Source organism: Gobius niger (assembly GCF_951799975.1).
Source record: "Gobius niger genome assembly, chromosome: 24".
NCBI classification, from domain to species: Eukaryota; Metazoa; Chordata; class Actinopteri; order Gobiiformes; family Gobiidae; genus Gobius; species Gobius niger.
Genome location: NC_136875.1, coordinates 819,964 through 829,787, shown reverse-complemented (window position 1 = coordinate 829,787; position 9,824 = coordinate 819,964).

The window sequence follows — 9,824 nt, the reverse complement described above, 5'->3', positions numbered from 1 at the left end:
GACTTCTATAGTATCACGCGGTGCCACATCTGTCCCGTTACTGACTTCTATAGTATCACGCGGTGCCCATCTGGCCCGTTACTGACTTCTATAGTATCACGCGGTGCCCAAGCTGTCCCGTTACTGACTTTTATAGTATCATGCGGTGCCTAAGCTGGCCCGTTACTGACTTCTATAGTATCACGCGGTGCCCATCTGGCCCGTTACTGACTTCTATAGTATCACACGGTGCCTAAGCTGGCCCGTTACTGACTTCTATAGTATCACACGGTGCCCAAGCTGGCCCGTTACTGACTTCTATAGTATCACGCGGTGCCCATCTGTCCCGTTACTGACTTCTATAGTATCACACGGTGCCTAAGCTGGCCCGTTACTGACTTCTATAGTATGACGCGGTGCCCATCTGTCCCGTTACTGACTTCTATAGTATCACGCGGTGCCCAAGCTGTCCCGTTACTGACTTCTATAGTATCACGCACAAGGTTTGTCTAATGCTATAATCGTGCACATGACAAATGTCAGTTGTAATAGACCTAAGGAAAAACCTTTGCTGATATCTGGCCTCGAAACTAAACACCGTGTGAAAGTAAAACACAATAATGTATTAATTGCGACAAGTTACTGAAACAAATATTCCTGTGAGCAGTCGACGAAAGATAACACAAAACTAAATCACATTGTAGCAACATGCAGCGTCTTTCTCTCAGTAGTTTTCCACTACAAGAGTCTTCCTGTTGCCTTCCTCCTTGTTACACATGTAAGAGTACCTGTACTTACATGTGTAATTACTTTCTTGTTACCCGTATACATACACCTGGAACGCGGGCTGTGTTCTAAAGCATTACCGATGCGAGTTACTTCACTGTTTAGCATTACTTTCTGACACTCCTTATTAAGTCAATATACTAAAACTGAGAACTTGTCTCTCTGCCTCTCCTTTCGGGTATTTCACAGTAAGAGTAGAGGGGGCGGGGCGTTAGCAGCCTTTAGTTTAAGTGAGAGTGTAAAAAGGACTGTATTTCACAGACAGGCCCCAAACGCCTCAGCCACAACCAAAGTGACATGACTGGTTCCACAGATTCATTTATATCTAATGACATGATTAATATGTGATCGATGCCTGTGTTAAAGGGGCTGGAAGCAAGTTCGCCATTTTGTACTCACTACTGCCACCTCAGGTCATATGTGTAACTGCACCTTCTATATTAAGCTCGTGCATGACGGCAATTCGGGCCGAAGTGACACATTTTTGAGTGACAGTGCAGGATTTTAGAGGCAGTTGTGGTGAACAGGTCTGAGCTCATTCTTCACATTAGGACATGGAGGAACATGTAGGGGGAGGAAAATACTTAATTTTAACATTTTTAAACTCCTTATAGTCCCTTTAACACGGGTCACTGTTTAACCTGTCGCAGCTTCGTCTAATTGGGCTAATTTTTTCTTCAGTTAGGGCTGAATAGAAAACGAACCATTTCCTTTTCATGTTCGAGTGGTTATTGATCAGGTCACAGGCTTCTCTGCTTCAGCTGCAGGTCGAGTGAAGCAGATCTGAGGATTTTTACAGGAGTGAGGACACCTTACAATGTTAGGATTTTCTCACTAAAAATGCTATTTTAAGGTTTTCTGTTTCAGTTTTGTTTAAATCAATCAATCAGTCAAACTTTATTTATAAAGCACTTTTCATACCGAAAGGTATCACAAAGTGCTTTACAGATTACAACATTGAAAACGATACGCCTGGCACACCCTCCATACATATTACATAAATTAATTAGTCAGTTAAAAGCTAAGCTAAAAAGGTGGGTCTTGAGCTGCTCTAAAAAAACATTCTGGTTCTCTGCAGCCCTGAGCTCCTCCTCAGCCCTGAGCTCCTCCTCCGGTGGTTCCAGAGGCGAGGGCTGTAATGTTTAGGAATAACTAGGAGACCCCTGCCGGAGGAGCGAAGGGGCCGTGAAGGTTCATAAGGTCAAAGCAGTTCTGAAAGATAAGAAGGACCACGATCATTAAGACATTTAAAAACCATTAAAAGAACTTTAAAATCGATCCTGAAACACACGGGGCCAATGCAGCGATTCTAAAACCGGTGTAATGTGGTCCCGCCTCCTGGTCTTCGTCAGGACACGAGCTGCTGTAAACCTGAGACCCTCTTTTTGGGAAGACCAGAAAGCAGGGCATTACAGTAGTGGATACGACTGGTGATAAAAGCATGCATGAGCGTCTCCGTGTTGGCCCGAGAGAGAATGGGGCGACTCTGGCTATGTTCTTTAGATGTAAAAACCTATCTTTGTGATATTCTTAATGTGTGGAATAAAAGTCAGCTCAGAGTCAAAGATCACACCCAGGTTCTTCACCTGTGAGGAAGGATTAAAAGACAGTGACTGTAGTTTGGGTAAAAGTCTCTCTCTCTGGGCCTCAGGGCCGATGATTAACATTTCAGTTTTGTCCTGGATGAGCTGGAGAAAGTTTTCTGCCATCCAGAATTTGATTCTAAAATGCAGTTAAAAAGTGCATCTATTGGCCTGGTGTCATCAGGAGACATGGAGATGTATAACTGTGTATCATCAGCGTAACTGTGAAAGTTGACTCCATGTCTCCTGATGACATCACCAAGAGGGAGCATATACAGATTAAAAAGCACTGGGCCTAAAATTGAACCCTGGGGCACACCACATGTAATTCCATGGACCTTAGAGGAGCAAGTATCCACACTCACCATGAACGTCCTGTCTGTGAGGGAGGAAGTAAACCATTTGTGTACAGCACCAGAGAGGCCGATGTGTTTTAAACGAGTTAAAAGAATAGTGTGGTCGACTGAATCAAAGATCAGATCCAGAAGAACCAACACTGTGACCTTCTGTGAGTCATCATTTAATCTAAAGTCATTTAAATCTTTAAGAGGGCGGTCTCGGTGCTGTGGTTTACCCTAAATTCCAGTCTGGAAAAGCCTGACTGGAATTCACAAAGACATTATGTGAGGGAGTCAGACACTTTGAAATGTGTTTTTTTTAAATTGAATAAATGGGGTTATTTTTATGGATACTGATTAGATTTGAAAAGTAGTTATTGCGTGCGTTTCTTATTGCGTTGTTGTATATTTTTTTAAGGTGAGAGAATATTTTATAATTTATAGTTATTTTGTCCTTCCTCCATCTCCTCTCCGCCGCCCTACATTGTTAGTTCTTCATTTCTCCATGGAGGAATGTGTTTTATTTATGTTAATGTTTTTTGTTTTAAGTGGAGCAACTGTGTCGAGGGTAAACCGTAATTTGCTGTTAAAATTTTCACCAATGAAATCAGGGGGAGCAGGTAAAACAGGAGGACATTTCTCTAAAACATCAATAAAATGTGCAGCCACTTCAGGGGTAAGATGAAGTTTCCTGACAGTTCTCTCCGAGGCCTCAGGTCGGGCACAATCGCTTTCAGGTCGATGTGACCGTCCTGAACGCTCTTGACCTTCACTCCACACACACTGTTACAAACATGGCCTCTCCTCTGTCTGACGCTGAGGGAGCCCAGTGTCTTGCCCAAGGACACAAGCACAGTGTGCGTCTGCGGGGGCCTGATCCGGACCAGCGACCATCTGAGCCCCCCCAGGCCCGCATGCTGATCCACGATCCGCCACATTGGTCACTCGCAGAGGTGGTAGAGTGGGCCAAATATTTAAGAAAGTAAGTATTCAAGTAAGAGGAACGTTTCTGTGAAATAAATCAAAAGCAGTGACCCAATAAATACTCAAGTAAAAGTAAAAAAATACTAAAACTAATGTGAGTAACTGAGTAATGGTTTGAGGGAAAAAGTCTGATTCATTTTGAAAGACGCCAGAAACCTCGAAGAAAATGTCAAAAATAATGAAAAAACTAAACAAGGAGCACGAGATGATCTACATCTGATTTTTATGTGATCAAAATGAAGCTTTTGCCGCTTAAATATTTACTCTCAGGGGAAAAAGTAATTAATTAATTTTAATCAAGTAGAAGTAAAAAGTACTGCTTGATAAAACTCTTCAATTTCTTCAAAAAGTAAAAAAAACAAAATATACTTGAATATCCACATCTGCTCGTGATCGATACGGTTTTGGTGGCACTGCCTCATTACTGTGTGACTCTGCGCTATGTCCACCAGAGGGCAGCAAAACACACACCAAACTCCTTTGTCAGTTTGCTGCTTTAGAAATGCAGCTGTGCAGTTGTGGGTTAGGGTTAGGGTTAACGGCTCTGGATTTAGATAAATAACTCATTGTTGACTCAACAGAACAGAATAGAATAGAATCAATCAATCCAAACTTTATTTATTAAAAACAGTTCACAGTTCACCGCCACAGGACACCGCCACAGGGCACAGCCACAGGGCACCATGGACACCGCCACAGGACACCGCCACAGGACACCGCCACAGGACATCGCCACAGGACACCACCACGGGACCGCCACAGGACACCGCCACAGGACACCGCCACAGGACACCACCACAGGACACCGCCACAGGACACCACCACAGGACATCGCCACAGGACACCACCACAGGGCACAACCACAGGACACCACGACGGGACCGCCACAGGACACCACCACAGGGCACCATGGACACCGCCACAGGACACCACCACAGGGCACCACCACAGGACACCACCACAGGACACCACCACAGGACACCACCACAGGACACTGCCACAGGACACCACCACGGGACACCACCACAGGACACCATGGACACCACCACAGGACACTGCCACAGGACACCACCACAGGACACCACCACAGGACACCATGGACACCACCACAGGACACTGCCACAGGACACCACCACAGGACACTGCCACAGGACACCACCACAGGACACCACCACAGGACACTGCCACAGGACACCACCACAGGACACCACCACAGGACACCATGGACACCACCACAGGACACTGCCACAGGACACCACCACGGGACACCACCACAGGACACTGCCACAGGACACCACCACAGGACACTGCCACAGGACACCACCACGGGACACCACCACAGGACACCGACACAGGACACCACCACAGGACACCACCACAGGACACCACCACAGGACACCACCACAGGACACCACCACGGGACACCACCACGGGACACTGCCACAGGACACCACCACAGGACACCACCACAGGACACCACCACAGGACACCACCACAGGACACCACCACAGGACACTGCCACAGGACACCACCACAGGACACCACCACAGGACACTGCCACAGGACACTGCCACAGGACACCACCACAGGACACCACCACAGGACACCACCACAGGACAACACCACAGGACACCACCACAGGACACTGCCACAGGACACCACCACAGGACACCACCACAGGGCACCACCACAGGGCACCACCACGGGACACCACCACAGGACACTGCCACAGGACACCACCACAGGACACCACCACAGGGCACCACCACAGGGCACCACCACGGGACACCACCACAGGACACTGCCACAGGACACCACCACAGGACACTGCCACAGGACACCACCACAGGACACCACCACAGGACACCACCACAGGACACTGCCACAGGACACCACCACAGGACACCACCACAGGACACCACCACAGGACACTGCCACAGGACACCACCACAGGACACCACCACAGGGCACCACCACAGGGCACCACCACGGGACACCACCACAGGACACTGCCACAGGACACCACCACAGGACACCACCACAGGACACCACCACAGGACACCACCACAGGGCACCACCACAGGGCACCACCACAGGACACCACCACAGGACACTGCCACAGGACACCACCACGGGACACCACCACAGGACACCACCACAGGACACCACCACAGGGCACCACCACAGGACACCACCACAGGACACCACCACAGGACACCACCACAGGACACTGCCACAGGACACCACCACGGGACACCACCACAGGGGACCGCCACAGGACACCACCACAGGACACCACCACAGGACACCACCACGGGACACTGCCACAGGACACCACCACAGGACACCACCACAGGGCACAGCCAAAGGACACCACCACAGGACACCACCACAGGACACCACCACAGGACACCACCACAGGACACCACCACGGGACACTGCCACAGGACACCACCACAGGACACCACCACAGGACACCACCACAGGACACCACCACGGGACACCACCACAGGACACTGCCACAGGACACCACCACAGGACACCACCACAGGGCACAGCCAAAGGACACCACCACAGGACACCACCACAGGACACCACCACAGGACACCACCACAGGGCACCATGGACACCACCACAGGGCACCACCACAGGACACCACCACAGGACACCACCACAGGACACCACCACGGGACACTGCCACAGGACACCACCACGGGACACCACCACAGGACACCACCACAGGACACCACCACAGGGCACCACCACGGGACACCACCACAGGACACTGCCACAGGACACCACCACAGGACACCACCACAGGACACCACCACAGGGCACAGCCAAAGGACACCACCACAGGACACCACCACAGGACACCACCACAGGACACCACCACAGGGCACAGCCAAAGGACACCACCACAGGACACTGCCACAGGACACCACCACAGGACACCACCACAGGACACCACCACAGGACACCACCACAGGACACCACCACAGGACACCACCACAGGACACCACCACAGGACACCACCACAGGACACCACCACAGGGCACAGCCAAAGGACACCACCACAGGACACTGCCACAGGACACCACCACAGGACACCACCACAGGACACCACCACAGGACACCACCACAGGACACCACCACAGGACACCACCACAGGACACCACCACAGGACACCACCACAGGACACCACCACAGGACACCACCACAGGGCACAGCCAAAGGACACCACCACAGGACACCACCACAGGACACCACCACAGGACACCACCACAGGACACCACCACAGGACACCACCACAGGACACCACCACGGGACACCACCACAGGACACCACCACAGGACACCACCACAGGGCACAGCCAAAGGACACCACCACAGGACACCACCACAGGACACCACCACAGGACACCACCACAGGACACCACCACAGGACACCACCACAGGACACCACCACAGGACACCACCACAGGACACCACCACAGGACACCACCACAGGACACCACCACAGGACACCACCACAGGACAGCACCACAGGACACCACCACAGGACAGCACCACAGGACACCACCACAGGACACCACCACAGGACACCACCACAGGACACCACCACAGGACACCACCACAGGACACCACCACAGGACAGCACCACAGGACACCACCACAGGGCACCACCACAGGACACCACCACGGGACACCACCACAGGACACCACCACAGGACACTGCCACAGGACACCACCACAGGACACCGCCACAGGACACCGCCACAGGGCACCACCACAGGGCACAGCCAAAGCACACCCAGCAGAGGCGCAGCAGAAACACTACACCACCACCCGGGCACCCAGAGGACAGTGCCCACACAGCCAACCACCACTCCCGGGGCAGAGGGCTCCCTCAGAGGAAACACAAAAAAAATGCTAAAAATGCAAAAAATGCAATTTGCAAATGATAACATTAAAATACAATAAATAAAAACAAATACAAAAACTAACTAACAACCAATATAAAAAGCTAATTATAAACATAAATAATAATAAAAACAGAACAGAATAGAAAAGAAAAGAAAAGAATAGATTAGAATAGAACAGGATAGAATAGAATAAAACAGAACAGAACAGAATAGAACAGTGGTTCTTCTCAACCTGGGGGTCGGGACCCCCAAGGGGGTCGCGAAACAAATTTGGGGGGTCACCAGATCATGTAGATAAAATATACATACTTCTTTTTAGCATATATCATAATATTTTTTGTAGCATGTGTTTGCTATTTTACCAGAGTGCCATTATATGTTCTTAATTTGATGAATTTTATTTTAGCCATTTGTTTTTTTCTTTGTTTTTTAAGAATTATATCGGCTAATGGTCTGATTTCTCACGACGTGTGACCTGGGCGGGGATCACAAACCCCTTTAACTGTTATAAAGGGGGTCGCGGCTCCAAAAGGTTGAGAACCACTGGTATAGAACATAACAGAACAGAGTGGATTAGAACAGAGCTTATTTGTAGACAAGGCAATTCAAAGTGCATCACAGTTGCATAAATACAGGAAAGCAAAGAGAATCAATAAAAACATCAACATCAAATTAGCTGGAGAAAGTTGTTTTGCCTCCACAAACTGATCTGTTGGATGCAGTGACAGAGAGTATCTACAGGCCCATGTTCACCTGTATCAGTGACAGAGAGTATCTACAGACCCATGTTCACCTGTATCAGTGACAGAGAGTATCTACAGGCCCATGTTCACCTGTATCAGTGACAGAGAGTATCTACAGGCCCATGTTCACCTGTATCAGTGACAGAGAGTATCTACAGGCCCATGTTCACCTGTATCAGTGACAGAGAGTATCTACAGACCCATGTTCACCTGTATCAGTGACAGAGAGTATCTACAGGCCCATGTTCACCTGTATCAGTGACAGAGAGTATCTACAGGCCCATGTTCACCTGTATCAGTGACAGAGAGTATCTACAGGCCCATGTTCACCTGTATCAGTGACAGAGAGTATCTACAGGCCCATGTTCACCTGTATCAGTGACAGAGAGTATCTACAGACTCATGTTCACCTGTATCAGTGACAGAGAGTATCTACAGACCCATGTTCACCTGTATCAGTGACAGAGAGTATCTACAGACCCATGTTCACCTGTATCAGTGACAGAGAGTATCTACAGACTCATGTTCACCTGTGTCAGTGACAGAGAGTATCTACAGACTCATGTTCACCTGTATCAGTGACAGAGAGTATCTACAGACTCATGTTCACCTGTATCAGTGACAGAGAGTATCTACAGGCCCATGTTCACCTGTATCAGTGAGAGAGAGTATCTACAGGCCCATGTTCACCTGTATCAGTGACAGAGAGTATCTACAGACTCACCTGTATCAGTGACAGAGAGTATCTACAGGCCCATGTTCACCTGTATCAGTGACAGAGAGTATCTACAGACTCACCTGTATCAGTGACAGAGAGTATCTACAGGCCCACGTTCACCTGTATCAGTGACAGAGAGTATCTACAGGCCCATGTTCACATGTATCAGTGACAGAGAGTATCTACAGGCCCACGTTCACCTGTATCAGTGACAGAGAGCATCTACAGGCCCACGTTCACCTGTATCAGTGACAGAGAGTATCTACAGGCCCACGTTCACCTGTATCAGTGACAGAGAGTATCTACAGGCCCATGTTCTCCTGTATCAGTGACAGAGTGTATCTACAGGCCCACGTTCACCTGTATCAGTGACAGAGAGTATCTACAGGCCCATGTTCTCCTGTATCAGTGACAGAGTGTATCTACAGACTCACCTGTATCAGTGACAGAGTGTATCTACAGGCCCATGTTCACCTGTATCAGTGACAGAGAGTATCTACAGGCCCACGTTCACCTGTATCAGTGACAGAGAGTATCTACAGGCCCATGTTCTCCTGTATCAGTGACAGAGAGTATCTACAGGCCCACGTTCACCTGTATCAGTGACAGAGAGTATCTACAGGCCCACATTCACCTGTATCAGTGACAGAGAGTATCTACAGGCCCACATTCACCTGTATCAGTGACAGAGAGTATCTACAGACTCACCTGTATCAGTGACAGAGAGTATCTACAGGCCCATGTTCTCCTGTATCAGTGACAGAGAGT